Here is a 16,146-nt window from a genome sequence, read left to right on the forward strand (position 1 = left end):
AAGTGTTTTTAAATTTTTGTTTATTTTGAGAGAGACAGAGAGAAAGAGAGAGAGAGAATGAGTAGGGGAAGGGCAGAGAGAGAAAGAGAGAAAGAATCCCAAGCAGGCTCTGTGCTGCACGTAATTGACGTGGGGCTTGATCCCATGACCATGAGATCATGATCTGAGCTACAAAGAATCAGAGAATCTTTTCTGAGATTCAGCCAAGAGAATCAGCCACACAGGTGTCCCCATCTTTGATTTTTTAATGAACATTTTATATGCATATTTTCTTTTTCTGTTCCCTCCTTTTTGCATTATCTGCCCAAGTCCTATCCATTTCTACTGAGCTAACTTTCTGTAATGACTATCCTATAAAGAATCCGTATCACTGAATTATTTTGAAACTATGTTTGTTCCCCCTACCCCTTCGTTTCAAGTTTTGTTTATAGTGAACTTCTAGAATACAAAGTTGCAAATATTAACCATTTTTCTTCCATGATTTTTGCCTATAGTGTCATGATGTTTAGAAAGTCCTGTCTATACCACAGATAGCATATGCCATTGGTTTACATTTTTGTTCTTTTATTTTGTATTAAAACTTCAACCCAACTCCAAAGTACTTTGCTGTATAGCTTATGGTATTTATCTAACTTAATAATTTTCTTTTTAATTGACTTGCTACAAATCCAACCCCATGATCTAAAAAAAAAAAAAAGGAAAGAAAAGGCCATTGTTGATAAACCCTGTGAAACATTACCTTTATTCTGTACTAACATTTTAATTGGGTCTATTCTGAACAGTTGATTGTATTACAATAATGCTTAAGTCCTACACCATGTATATCTTAATAACACAGTTAAATATCTCTAACATCAATCCTATTCCAGTTCTTAGTATTCTTAATAAAAATTGTATTGACCTTAAAAGTATCTTCATTCCTTTACATCCTTTTTATCTATACTAAGTATACATTTGTCAGCTTAAATTAGAGAATTTTCATGGGGATTTCAGTGAAAATGATCCAGAGAGAAGCATAAATTCATAACAGAAAAACAGAGCTGAAGTTCATTTTGGTCTGGAAATGAAGCACTGTTTCAAATGATCTCTGAGAGGCAAGGTCAGGAAAACCGAAGAGGATCCATATGTTTCTTACATCACTAAAATGTGGAAGTGATAATCCAGTGGCCCGGGAAGCTAGATGTGTTGATGCAAGCCCGTACTTTGCTATTCAGTATGATCTAGCTATCGAAGTGATTTGATGCTCAGGATACCCAAACGCGGATAGAGTGTCTTAACGGTCCATTGTAGGCAACGGTAATCTCATCATAGATGAATTGCAAGAAATGCACGTGAAATTGTGTGGTCAAACAAAATGTGCTGTGTAAATATCAGGCAACGTGACACCTCTACAAGTGAACTCGAGTCATCGTCCCATCATTATTTTCTTGGCAGAGCTTTAACGTGCAGCGACCTAATTGTTTTTTCCCAACCTCCTCAGAGCTTCCCATGTGTGATCTGCAACTAGTCCCCTGTGAAGGGCAGGGAGAGAGCGCAGAGAGAGGCAGGCCAGGCCAGATGGGCAGCTGACAGGTGTAACGAGCAAGGGAACTTACATTCAAGGCTTACCTTGGGTGTCACCAAACCAGGACATCTCTACTCCCACCTACCAAATCTTGAACTTTCTGTAGAGGCTTCACCTGGGCTCAGTCACGTGTACCACCCCGGTGGTCTCAGCACCACGTCACTGTCTCACGGCTGTGTTTTGGGGGCGGCTTCTAGTATGGAAGGCAAGCAGGATGCACCTCGTGAGAAGCCTCTCGTTGCTGGGGTCCAGCTCACAGGTCAACCGGCAGTCATGTCCTTGTGATGACAACGATCCCTTCCAACTTTCCAGGGCTGAAGGATTAGATAATGCTTTACCTTCCCCACTACACCCTCCACTGAGGAGTTAAATCTCTGGAAACAGTCAGGATTTAGCATGCTTTCGCAGTACGTAAAAGTCCAGAGGGAAGCTCTTGTCCTCCTGGTCCTTCACACATACTGTTGCTACTTAACTATTGTGTTTCCTGTTTCTGCCACCCAGTGGGATGACAATATGGAGTCAGATCTATATTTTAATTGGAGTTTTTACAATATGTAAAGAGTGGACAGCTAAACATCACAAGTAAATGTGGAAAAAAACCAACAACTAAAAATCTACTTGATAGGATGTAGGTCTAGCGGTATATATTGAAGCTAGTATTGACGTTTTATTATCCAGGCAAGAAATGCTATTAGAAACATAACAGTCGTTGGGGCGCCTGGGTGGCACAGTCGGTTTAAGCGTCCGACTTCAGCCAGGTCACGATCTCGCGGTCTGTGAGTTCGAGCCCCGCGTCAGGCTCTGGGCTGATGGCTCGGAGCCTGGAGCCTGTTTCCGATTCTGTGTCTCCCTCTCTCTCTGCCCCTCCCCCATTCATGCTCTGTCTCTCTCTGTCCCAAAAATAAAAATAAAAAACGTTGAAAAAAAAATTAAAAAAAAAAAAAAAAGAAACATAACAGTCGTGTATCAGTTGTGTCTGCAAACAAGGCTTTGTATAAAGTTTTAACTGTAATTTTTTGGGAAATGTTTGGGGCCACATTCACATTAAGGTAAACAATCCCATTTTCTTTTTCAATAACCACTACTTGTAGATAATGCTTTCCCAGGCTGTTGCATCCTTATTCAAACATTCTTACTCACGGTCACACTCTCATTTCTGTGTGTTAGAAAACTAAACTACAACGCTAATCAACAAACTTAGGCAGTTTTCTGGAAAGCGGATCAAACAACCATTTTCACCAGAATTAAGATTTCTCTTTTAAATAAAGTCAGTGGTGAAAGTTTAGTTTGTATGGAAACACGTTTTAATGATAAGTGACCCGAATAGTGAGTTATTTACCTGAACGTGCAATGCTATAGAAGATAGGTCTTTCAATGTTCATCTTGTTATTTTGGAATAGTTTTGATCAAAAAGTTGGCATTTCTCCCAAGAAAATTTGCCTGTCGCTTTTACTTATTTCTTCACACCTGTATGTAAATAGGAATCGACTGAGAGCGGGTGTGCATTTTCGATCCAACTGAAAAAAAAAAACAACCAAAAAACAGTTTTTTTCTTGGTCTTTCCTTGAAGTACTTACAAAATTGTGGATCAAGGTTTGTGTTAAATTAAAAGCGTGACTGAAAAATCGCCCCGTGGAATGAATGCCCTGCTTCTCGTGAATTATGGCCCCAGGAGCCCAGCACCTCCTTCCCACCAATCAGCAGAAAGGTCAGCGTCCTCGCTGTGAACCGCCCGTTACCGCGTGTATTTTCTGGGGCCAGCGTGATCTGCAAATCGGGCACCCTGACAGAGGCCAGCTGAGTCATTTCAGTGGCTCAGTCAAGCAGTGCCCGGTCAGAACCAAATTGCTTTCCTCTCAGACCCCGGAGATCATCAGTACTCATTGGAGACCCATGTGGAAAATACGTTGCTGTGGTTTCCGTAATATCCCACTTAATGTTATTCATCTAATCACCGTGGTTTTTGGAAACTGGATCTTCCCAGTGATACAAAATTGTGCAGCATCCTGTAGTGCCCGTCGGCTGATTGTTTCTGCTTTTTTTTTTTTTTTCCCAAACAGCACGAGTAGAGCTAAGGATGATGTCTTGATGCAATACCCCACTCCCCACCCCCAACCCCCACTCATACACACAAACACACATTTAGAAAGCACAGCCTGGAAATGGTCTGAATCTCCGTTGTTGCTCTGTCTACACTGATCTCTAACATTTGTCTACGTTTTACAGAAATTAAAATGTTCACTTTGACAAAAATGGAGATAATTACGGCTATTAGTACGCTGACCCCACTAGGTGCCAGTGTGCAGGGCGCGGAAAATGGTGCCTCCTTTGAACGCCCACACGGCAACATTGCGAGATAATTTGGAACGTGGATGAGGACAGTGAGGCTCAGATAAACCCAAAAACATGGGCCTGGTCACTCAATCAATGGGGGAATCGGGTGTGCGCTTTTGTCGGATTGCACGGTTTCATCTTTATTCACTGTGTCACACCCTTCCCTTAAATTTTCACTACTTTATTTTATTTTATATCTCTAATCTCTGAAATAGCTGTCTAGAATCCTCACTTTTCATACTAGCAAACTGAGTCTTAGTGCAGTACATACGATGCCTACGCCTTGTACTTTCTTTGAGACTTGATTCTAGGTTTTCGTTCTTGGGACTACACCATACATGTAAGAAAGTGCATTTAAAATTTTAATAGTTTATTTGAGCAAAAGCCAATTGGAATCAGGCAGCATCCAATACTCCGCAGAGCTGTGCAAAATGAAAGACGTTTAGAGGCAGAGGGAGCAGGGACAGAGAAGTTGTACTAGGCAAGAAAAAGCTGGTTGGTCATTACACGATTCCTTTCCTTTGAGGGACAGCAGGGTCTATCAGGCAGGTGACAACTATAGTCCTGCTTAGGTGATCCCTGACGGACTGGTTGAGGATTCTATTTCTGGGAGAGAACTGTAATTAAGTCTGGGTTTGGAGACGTGGGGCTTAACATAAGTGACTAGCTTTCAGACCCACTGTCTTGTTTTATTTTTAACAGCACCGACACTGATTGAGATGAAAAGGAGGCTGACCCCCAAATTCCCCCCCCCCCCAGACAAGAACTAATAGGAACCAGAAACTATCACAGAATTATGGGGGCCGTGAGGGCCACTGCGTTCTTGCATAATGTTTGACACAGAGGAGATGCTCAGAGTAATTGATTAAAAACATGAGTATGGGGGGCGCCTGGGTGGCTCAGTCGCTTAAGTGTCTGACTTTGGCTCAGTTCATGATCTCCCGGTTTGGTTGGTGAGTTCAAGCTCCACATCGGGCTCTATGCTCACCGCTCGGAGCCTGGATCCTGCTTCAGATTCTGTGTCTCCCTGTCTCTCCGCCCCTACCCCACTCATGCTCTGTCTGTCTGTCTCAAAAATGAATAAATGTTAAAAAATTTTTTTAAATATTAAAAAAATATGAGTATGGATGTTTGATGCAAATGTCTTTAAAAACAATCTTTCAATACAGCCAGCCAATTTCTTTTCCATAAATAAAGAGCTCTTTGCAGGTCAAAATCCTATAGGTTACATATAAACGTAAAAAATGAAGGCGACCTAGTTGTCACACGACTAAAGTCCACTAGCAAATGTACAATGCATTCAGAGTTTGAAGGAGAAATCATTGCATCCAGTTAGCACAGGCATGTCTTGGGGACCTCTCCTCCTCGCTTAACATCTTCCAAGGTAGTGTTACCTTTGCAATATCCAACCTACATATTTTACAATGCATCATCATTCGGGAAGTACATCTTGAAAAAAATAGAGAGTTATTTCCCTACGACTCCACACCATGTTTTAAACCAAACTGTGGAGAGGAAGAAAATCATCTCACATTCTGCACCAAATATAAGTATTAGTTCATCATAGTCAGGTGTAACGTTTGAAATTTGCTCCAGCTTTAACAACGTTTCTGTCTCTTGTATGTGGCCGGCCCTGGGAGGTTCTGTTACTGCATACAAAGGGAATGAATGCAAATATCCTCATTAATAATTGGTGATCTTGAAGAGAAGATTCTTAAGCCTTTTACATTTTAAACATTACATTTACATTTTAGGGGGATAGTGTGTTATATATAGTGCGTTTACTTTGTGTTAGGAAAAAGGCAGTGGACTTCTGGATGTCATGCAAAAAGCATTCCGTTTTTTCACAATTAATCAGAAATGGACCTAGGGTTAGTGTTTTGTGCTGAATGGCTGATGTTCAGAGGGAAATGCTTGTGTAATGAAAGCAGCTTGAGACGCTGAAACAAAGGTTGACAGTATAAAAAGATTCAAAATTATTCTGTCTGGTTTTTCTCTCTGGAGAGCCGGCTTACATATGTCACGTAGCATATTTAGATGTTAATGGATGAATCCAAAGCAATAATTCAAAAGTGAAATATTTATACTGTAGGACGGCAACTCTGATAATTCACAGCAGTTAAGTGGGGACTCTGGTTTTAATAAAATTGAATAAAATATCAACTGCTCTCTTTAGGATTTAAGATGTAGCATAAAATGTTGAAGAAAATGTCTCTACAAAGTGTGGGATGGTGACGGTGTTTGGGACACACTCTGGGTTGGACAAAGGGCAGGTCCCCTCAATGTGCTACTTTGGCATATTGATGATTCTACGTAAGTGTTTGAAGAAACAGCCTGTTCAAGGATGCTCAGACCCTCCTTTGTGCCTCTGAAAGCAGTAAACACATCCTCCGTTTGAGAAACATCCTTCCTATACTAAGAAGTAAAAGCCATCCTTCTCACCAGAGACAGGAACTATAAAGCCAGGAAAACTGTGGAAATGAACCTTGTTACTTTTTTCCTAATCTACCACCTAGCCTCAGTTCTGAGTAGATTTCCCAACCAATTGAAACTCACAAAGTTAAGTTTCCTTTGTCTTGTCAATTCCTCATGGATTAATTGTCTCCTTGTCTAAAAAGTATAAAAGCTGCCTGTTTGGGTCTCAACTTCATCATCCAGCCTCTGCACGCCAATAATAAAACTTTCTTTTTTCTCCCATTAATCTGTTTCATGCCAATTTAATTCTGAGTCCAGATGGGAGACACTGAAGGGTGAAGAATTTTTCCTTCTTTCCAGCGGAGAGCATGGAGGAGTATGTCAAAGTTTTTTTCACTTATGTAATTGAGTTGGAGCAGTTATTTTATTACGGGCAAATTTGAAAATTACTTAAATAGAACCATAATATGGGCTTACACCTTAGAACGAAGACCACAGTGTAGACAGAGGCATCGTCACAGAAGCCTGACATCAGACACGCACAAGGTTATAGGTGTGGGATCAACCGTTTCATTAGTGAACATGATCACAAGATGAAGTTATACAAAATGTGCTCCGACAGAATGGCGTGGGGTTCTCAAATACATGGCAAATAATATAAGAGAAAAATATTTAATTTATGTACTAATTCCTGTTGAAGATAGTGACTGGAGCAAATACGTATTCTTTTCCTTCTTGAGATCTTCCCAAATTCGGGGCACCTGGGTGGCTCAGTCAGTTAAGTTTCTGACTTGGGCTCAGTTCATGAGCTCATGGTTTGTGGGTTCGAACCCCGCGTCAGGCTCTGTGCTGACAGCTCAGAGCCTGGAGCCTGCTTTGGATTCGGTGTCTCCCTGTCTCTCTGCCCCTCCCCCATTCACACTTTGTGCTCTCTCAAAATAAAACTAAACATTAAAAAAAAATTAAAGGGGCGCCTGGGTGGCTCAGTCGGTTGGGCGTCCGACTTCAGCTCAGGTCATGATCTCACAGTCTGTGAGTTCGAGCCCGTGTCGGGCTCTGTGCTGATAGCTCAGAGTCTGGAGCCTGCTTCAGATTCTGTGTCTCTCTCTCTTCCCCTTCCCTGCGCACACTCTGTCTCTCTCTCAAAAATAAATAAACATTGAAAAAAATTTGAAAAAAAAGATCTTCCTAAATTATAATAAAAATGTGCCCTAATTTGACAAGAAAACAGAATGCAGGATTACTTAGGGGTTATGAGAAAGCAGTAGGAAAGGGTGAGGTCAAGGACAATAAAACCCAGTGAAATCAGTTTCCCCAGGAGCCTGCTGTCTGCTTAGGAGACAAGGTTGCAGTGAGTCCAAACCCTTGCAGTTTGTTCATTGTTCCGTGAGAAGCTTCCAGAAAACTAAGAAGCACACCACGGAGGGTAAGAATGAAGATTTGAAGGATCCTTGAGTCTCATTTAGCAGAGCGTTCTAGGCATGTCACCCAGGACGGTGTGTGGGGCAGCCCCAGAGAAAGGTCAGTGCAGACTGGGGCTGGGGGACAAGCTAGTGATCTGGAGAGGAAGTCGTGCAGAAGAATGGAAAACCGCATGGACACCTGATAGGATGGAGTTCTAAAAACTGTACAATCACTGCTTTGGAGGACTCAATGGTGTCAACATAACGGAAGACAAGAAAGGTGAGAGGAGGTTTCTGGATCCAAGAAGAACAAGATCCGACATTGAATGAAGTGCGTGATCCTGGCTTGGAGTCTGGGTTTGGAAGAAAAAAAAGCTACTTAAGAATTGGGTAAACTTGAATATGGCTTATATGTTATATTAAAGTAGTGCGTGGGGGCGCCTGGGTAGCTCAGTGGGCTAAGCGTCTGACTCTTGATTCTGGCTCAGGGTGATGAGGGAAGCAAAGGCAAGAGAAGTGTAGCTTAAATTAAATCTCTTTGCAGCTCCTGACAGACACCCAAAATATGCAGAGGGTGACCTTCCTCAGGAAACTCATGGCTGCTTTAGTGCCCTAATGTTTTTGTTTCATTAAAGACTAAAGCTGACCTTATCTTAACAGCAGCCAGCTCCTCAAAGTCCGGGAAGCCTTGATTCCAAATACCTTAGAGACTTACGTGGCTTCCAAATACCTTAGAGACTTATGCGGTCCCGAACCCCATTAACTTAAAAAGTATGTAATCAGTCACTCCTTACTATACCAGTGCAATGCTTTCTGCCCACGGATCCTGTCCCCGTGCTATAATAAAATCGCCTTTTCACACCAAACACGTCTCAAGAATTCTTTCTTAGCCATTTGCTCATGAACCCACAACTTCCAAATGTCATCAAGGTCATGATCCCAGGGTCACGGGATCGAGCCCTGCATCAGGCTCTGCACTCACAGCGTGGACCCTGCTTGGGATTCTCTCTCCCCCCGCCCCCTGTTTCGTTTCCCGCTCACACAAGTAAGCAGTGTGTGTGGACTCGCTCTCTCTCAAAATAAAGAAACAACCTTTAAAAAATGAAATAAAATATTACATGAGTGTGGGGAACTGTAAGATACTTGGGATGTAGTTGCTTAGGGGTGAAGTGACAATATGATATATGGGGCTAAGTTGGGTGCTGTGTTCATGTAAAAGAGAGAGAGAGAGAGAGAGAAGGCAAATTTGGCAAAATGCTAAAAATTGCTGATACAATACCAGTGTTTATTGTAGAGCACTTGCAAATTTTATGAAGGTTTAACAATTTCAAAAAAAAAAAAAGAGAGAAAGAAAAAGAAGGTCAATTATTGCAAACAAAACTAAGGAAAAAAAACCCTAAAGAAACATACATGCCAGAAAAATATATAAGCATGGTAAGCTCTTTGACTTTTCAGTCAATGACATTTAAATAGCTGTCATATAAGCATCCTGCTAATTGCTTCGTAAAAACCACAGGTTAAATTCTGCTGGAAAGGAAAGGGTGGAGTAGGCATTGCAATAAAGGCTGAATTTATCTTTCAAATCAGGAAATAAATAGACACTACAAAAGGGAAAAATCAAGCAATTGCCTTGGAAGTATATTATTTTCAAATGTTTTTAATGTTTATTTATTTTTGAGAGAGAGAGAGAGACAGAGCGTGAGCAGGAGAGGGGCAGAGAGAGAGGGAGACAAGAATCCGAAGCAGGCTCCAGACTCTGAGCTGTCAGCACAGAGCCCGACGTGGGGCTCGAACTCACAGACCGTGAGATCATGACCTGAGCTGAGGTCTGGTACTCAACCAACTGAGCTTTCCAGGTGCCCCTCATGCGTTTTTATTCTTAAAAAAAAAATTGTTTAAATGTTTTATTCAGTTTGAGAGAGACAGAGAGATAGTATGAGCAGGGGAGGGGCAGAGAGAGAGGGAGACACAGAATCCAAAGCAGGCTCCAGGCTCTGAGCTGTCAGCACAGAATCCAACATGGGGCTTGAAACCACGAACCATGAGATCGTGACCTGAGCCGAAGTGGGACGCTTAACCTACTGCGCCACCCAGGCGCCCCGGAAGTATATCATTTTGATGCATGGATGTGACAGTTTCAAAGAAAGAGTCAGAGTCACAGCAGGAGCTGCCTTCGTGAAGGATCCCCGAGTGCATGTTGTGGCGGAATGTTCTGGTGTTTCCCTGTTAGTCTTTTGGTGCAATGAGCTCTCCTGGTAACTGTGCATGTGCATGCCACAGTTTTAAAAAATGATTTAGAATTAAAATAGTGTAGATTCTTTTAGTAGTGACATTTAGCAGAAGGACGTAATTGACGGAGGGATGCCAGGCACGCCCACGGGACAACCGAGCCACAGGAAGGACGGGGTGCTCGCTGCACCTCACGATCCACGGGGCAGCTGAACATCCTGAAACTCTCCCATCAACCTTCTTATTGTAAACAGTTTATTCCACATTCAGGGAAACATACCCCCTGAGGGTTCTTAAAGTCGCATCTCACCTCTTGAAATCAGGTGCAAGCTCAGAAGTCCACAGAAACTTTATTTCCTGGCTCAGCCTCAGATCAACCAGCCGAGGGCAGAGAAGAGGGTGGAAGTAACGTGGGCACCTTGCAAAGGAAATACGGTCGGGCAAGGTGAAGACCCCGAGACTCTCCCCCGCTGGTGTCAGGCCGGTATTGTTCCACAGCCCCCGCAGAAGATGGGAGGTTCTGGGGGGCGCCTGAGTGGCTCAGTTGGTGAAGCGTCTGACTCCTGATTTTGGTTGAAGTCATGATCTCACAGCCGTGGGTTGGAACCCTGCATCTGGCTCTGCGCTGTCATTGTGGAGCCTGCTTGAGATTCTATCCCTCCCTCTCTCTCTCTCTCTCTGCTCTTCCCTTGCCTCTCCATGAGCGCGCTCTCTCCATCTCAAAATAAATAAATAAACATTAAACAAATTAAAAAGCAAAGACAGGAGGTTCTGGGAAACCCACAAAGGACACTGTTGCTAATGGCACAGCTGGGGGCTGAACCGCTCTGTTGTTTTAACGGCTTTATTGAGATACAAAGTACCAGAAAGTTCACCCACTTGACATGTACAATTCAAGGGGTGTTGGTATTTTCACAGATATTTGCAGTCAGCAGCAGGGAGAGTTTTGGAGTATTTTCATCGCCCCCAAGTTCAGCTATCATTACAGGCCATGTGTGGGGATAGCACTGGGGGTGGAATACGCTGGGAGGAACAAAACGTGGAACCAGACCCAGTTTACTGAGCTGGGCTCACTGCGTAGAGGTTCTGCACATACTGTGGCAGCTCGGGGAGGTAGGACAGCCCTGAGAGTGTGACCAGACAGTCCACTGGAATGCGGACCCCCGTGGCCCACAGGAAGCAGGTTAGAAATGCCAGACTCGCCTTGGCTTAATGGAGAAGAAGGGACTCAGAGGTTCAAGAGGCTCGTGCACTGTTGGGAATGCAAACTGGTGCAGCCACTCTGGAGAACGGTGGGGGTCGGGGTGGGGGGCGCGCTCAGAAAGTTAAAAATAGAACTACCCTACGATCCAGCAGTCACACTGCTGGGTATTTACCCAAAGAATATGAAAGCACTAATTCAAAGGGCTACATGCACCCTTATGTTTACGGCAGCATTGTTAATAATAGCTAACAATTATGGAAGCAGCCCAAGTGTCCACTGATAGATGAATGGATAAAGAAGAGATGATACACACACACACACACACACACACACACACACACAGGCACACACACACAATGCAATGCTACTCAACCATAAAAAAGAATGAAATCTTGCCATTTGCAACAACACGGATGGAGTTAGAGTGTATTACGCAGTTTGTGAGATCGAGCCCTGTGTCAGGCTCTGCAATGGCAGTGCAAAGCCTGCTTGGGATTTTCTCTCTCCTGCCCCTTCCCTGCTCATTTTCTCTCTCTTTCTTGAAATAAGCAAACAAACAAAAAAGACCTACTCACCCCCTACTGGGAGGAGCCAAGGGACCCACCTTTCACCGCGAGTGGGAGGATAGATCTGGCAGCCTCCAAGACGTCTGTGGTTGCTGTTTCTGTAGGCCAGAGCTTCCAGTAGAAATGAACTGGGAGTAATGGGATCCCGAGATGGGGTAGAGGGGGATGGAGGGGGGGTGGGGGCACTTAACTACGAAAGCCAAGGTGGGCGTGGTCACTATGATGGGCACTGGAGTCAAGGCAGCAATCAGAATAATCTGGCTCCGGAAAACGGAGGGCAGCTAGCTGATCAGAGGGAAAGTGAAGTGAAGTGAAGTGAAGTGAAATACATGGGAAGCTTAGTAAATCCTTACTTGATCTGTACAAGCAGGAAACTTCTAGGTTGAGTGAACAAGAGTCTCACCTGAGTCATAAAAACAGAGTCATGGCCCCTCAGTCATTTCCCGGGATTGAGCTGGTTTACAAGCCCAGGACCTCTTGAAGCAGGGTCCCCTCAAAGAAGGAATCTGACATGGTGCCCCACATTTATACTGTTAATCTCTCACCCAGCCTTCCCCGAAGGCATCTCCGGCCTTTTACCAGGGTAGCTATGTGTTGGGGAAAAGGAGCTGATCAGAACTTTTGGGGATTAGTGGGTTCTGGCTCTGAACCGACACTGACTCCAGGAGACCCAGAACATCACCGTGGCCCTCCAGTCAGAGCAAGGGCTTGTGAACATTGGTGTCACTCAGGTCCATCTCATAGCAGGCCCGGTGGGACCTGGACCCCAGCCTGTGGTCATTTCCCCATTTCCAGAATGCACAATTGGGAAAGAAGTGCTCAGCTGGCAGACTTCCCACGTTGCTTCTCTCACCTGCTAAAATGGGACAGGCCAAATGGAAGCCACTAGAACGGCTTCTCCCTAAGAATACAGCAAACCAAAAGCAATACTACATGCCTGAAGGAAGTGCCGAGATTAGTGCCACCATCCAGGACTTGAAAGACGCAGGGTGGTGATTTTCACCACATCCCTACTCAACTCACCTCTGTGTCCTGTGCAGAAGACAAATGAAGTTTGGAGAATGACCGTGCTCTCCAGCCCTACTGTCATAACTTAGTTTGCAGGGATCTGGATTGAGTTTCCCTTCCATGAGACATCACACTCATCCATTATATTAATGATGTTGTTGCCAGTGGGACCTCATGAGGAAGAAGTTGCAATGACTACAGACTTCTTGGCAAGGAACTTGCATGTCAGAGGGTAGGAGATCCGTCTGACAAAAATTCAGGTATCTGGTCACACGGCGTGTTGAGATATTCATTCTGGGGTGAAGGGTAAGATGTTGGATCTGGTCCTTCCTACAACCCAAAAAGAGGCGTGAAGCCTAGTGGGTCTCTGGATGTGGGGGGACAACATTGTCCTCATTTGGGTGTGGTCCTCATCTGGTCCACTTTCCGCATGACTTGGAAAGCTGCTAGTTTTTAGAGGAGCCCAGAACAAGAGAAGTCTCTGCGGCAGGTGTAGACTGCTGTACAAGCTGTTTTGCCCCTTGGGTCATTGACCTCGCAGGTCCAATGGTGCCCGACCTGTCAATGGCAGAGAGGGAGAGTCTCTGACAGGCCTCTCACTGGGAATCACAGTGAGCGGTCTTAGGATTTGGGAGCAAAGCCTTTCCATCTTCTGCAAATAGCTACTCTCCTTTTGAGAAACAGCTCTTTGCCTGCTCCTGGGCCGCTAGACGCTGATGGTTTAACTATGAGCCACTAAGTTACCGTGAAGCCTGAGCTGCCCATCACGAATGAGGGGTTATCCGACACCGAGCCGTAAAGTGGAGCGTGCACAGCAGCTCTCCAAAATCAAATGGAAGTGGTACATATGAGATTGGCCCCCACCAGGCCCTGAAGACATAAATAAGTTGCAGGGACAACGGTCCTGGCTCCTATTACATCGCCTTCCTTCCCAGTCTGCACCTGGCTCATAGAGTTCCCGTAACCAGTTGACAGAGACCTGGAATATGGATGGCTCTGCACCGTGCCCGCGCTCCGCTTGACCATGGGTAGCTGTAGCACTATAGCCCCTCTGTGGGACGTCCCTGGAGGACAGCGGTGAAAGGAAATTTTGCCAGTGGGCAGAACTTCAAGCGCTGCATCTGTGTTTTCACCTTAATTGGAATGAGAAACGGCTGGCTGTGTGATTGTATCCCAGTTCATGGGCTGTGGCCAATGGTTTGTCCAGATGGTCAGGGACTTGGAAGGGACATGATTGGAAAACTGATGAAAATGTAATTTGGGCAAAAGATATGTGGATACACAACTCTGAATTGGCAAAAGACATAAAGGTATGTGTGTCCCATGTGAATTCTTACCAAAGGATGAAATCAGTGGAGGATTTTAATAATCAAGTGGATAGCATGACCCATTCCAGGGACACCAGTGAGCCTCTTTTTTCAGTCTCCCCTATCATTGCCCCATGGCCTTAGGAACAAAATGGCGGCAGAGACGGAGGTTATACGTGGGCTCAGCAACATGACTTCCACTTCCCAAACCAACCCTGGCTGTGGCCAGTGTAGAATGCCCCGTCTGCAAGCAGTGGACACAAACTCTGAGCTCCTGATGTGGCACCATTCCCAGGGTGATCAGGCGGCCACCTGGTGGCAGGTTGATTACATTGGATCGTTTCCATCATGGAATGGGCTGTGTTTTGTTCTTAGTAGAATAGACACTTAATATGGATGCAGATTTACTTTCCCTGCTCAAAATGCTTCTGCTAAAACTGCCATTCTTGGACTTTTGAAGCTCAGTTACAGTGACAGCTAGGTGGCAATACTGTTCAGGGCTCGGGCAAGTAGAAACTTGCAAGACAGGTTGCAACACAGGCAACTGTGTCTACTCTGAAACCTTCAATATACGGTGGTGTCTCTCTCACAGCCAGGCTTCGTGGGTCCAGGAATCAAGGGATGGAAATGGTTAGTAGAATTCACTGTTACTACCAGTGGCCCAATAACAAAAATGTTGCTTCCTGTTCCTGTGATCTTATGCTCTGCTGTCCTAGAGGACTTATATCCAAAAGAAAGAGAGTAATATCTCTAGCAGGCGATGTAGCAGTAAGTCTCTTTAGCCTGTGAAATCGACAGGCAGAGAAGGGGGTTCCTGTGCAGGTGGGGTGTTGATCCTACCAAGGGAAAATTGGAGTGTTATCCCACAGTGGAGCTAAGGAGGAGTGTATCTGGAATACAAGAGACCCTTTAAAATGTCTCTTGGTATTACCATGGCCGGTAATGGAAGTCAACGGAAAACTAAAACAACCCAACCCAGTCAGGACTACCAGTGGCGGGTCCCTGCAGAAATGAAGGTTTGGGTCACCCACCAGGCAAACAACCATTACCAGCTGAGGTGCTGGTCAAAAGGCAAAGGGAATATGAAATAGGTAGGTGGAAGAATGTAATTACCAATACCAGCTACAACTATGTGACCAGTTACGGAGATGAGGACCATAACTCTCATGAGAATTTCCTTCTTATTCTCTCTGATTCGATTATCATATAACGTAAGATGTCTGGACTTTATATCAGGGTATTTGAATATTGTGAATTTTATCTCATAGGATTTCAGTTAGGGATACCCGGGAGAAGAGTAAACACACAAGAATGTTGCCTCCTTCTGAGGAAGCGGTTAGTTTGTTTTTGGTTGTTTGTAGGATCGGCGTATCATGTTAGGAAGAATTATGACCTTGATATTATATTCATTTAAATATTTTCTTTTTTCTTAATGTCTATTCATTTTTGAAAGAGAGAGAGGGAGAGAATCAGTGGGAGAGAGGCAGAGAGAGGGGGGACAGAGAATCCCAAGCAGGCTCTGTGTTCACAGCAGCAAGCCCGATGCGGGGCCCAAACTCACAAACTGTGAGATCATGACCTGAGCTGAAGTCGAACACTCAACCAACTGAGCCACCCAGGCGCCCCACACTTAAATGTTTTCTATAGTTTAAAGAGACATATTTAGGTGCCAAGGTGACAAAGGATGGGTTTATGATGATTAATTTGATGTGTAAATTTTCCCCGATCACCTCTTCTTAGGTATATAGCCCAAAGAAATGAAAACCAATGTCCTCACAACTTGAACATGAATGTTCATGGCAGCATTAATCATAGAACCAAAAGATTTAAATAACCCAAATATCCGTCAACAGATGAATGGCTCCACAAATTATGGTATATCCGTATAACTGGAATATTATTTGGATACATAAACGAATGAATTACTGATAAATGCTACAATATGAAGGATCTTCAGAAGCCCCAGGTCAAACAAAAGAAGTCAGTCACAAAAGTTCACCTATTCAATGATTTCAGTCACATGAAGTTCTAGAATAGGGAAACCTGTAGATGAATTGTTTCTTACTGCTAGGGTGGAAGCGTTCTCCAGGGAAACAGAATCAATATACACATGCAT

This window comes from Neofelis nebulosa, chromosome 4 (assembly GCF_028018385.1).
Source record: "Neofelis nebulosa isolate mNeoNeb1 chromosome 4, mNeoNeb1.pri, whole genome shotgun sequence".
Taxonomy (NCBI): Eukaryota; Metazoa; Chordata; class Mammalia; order Carnivora; family Felidae; genus Neofelis; species Neofelis nebulosa.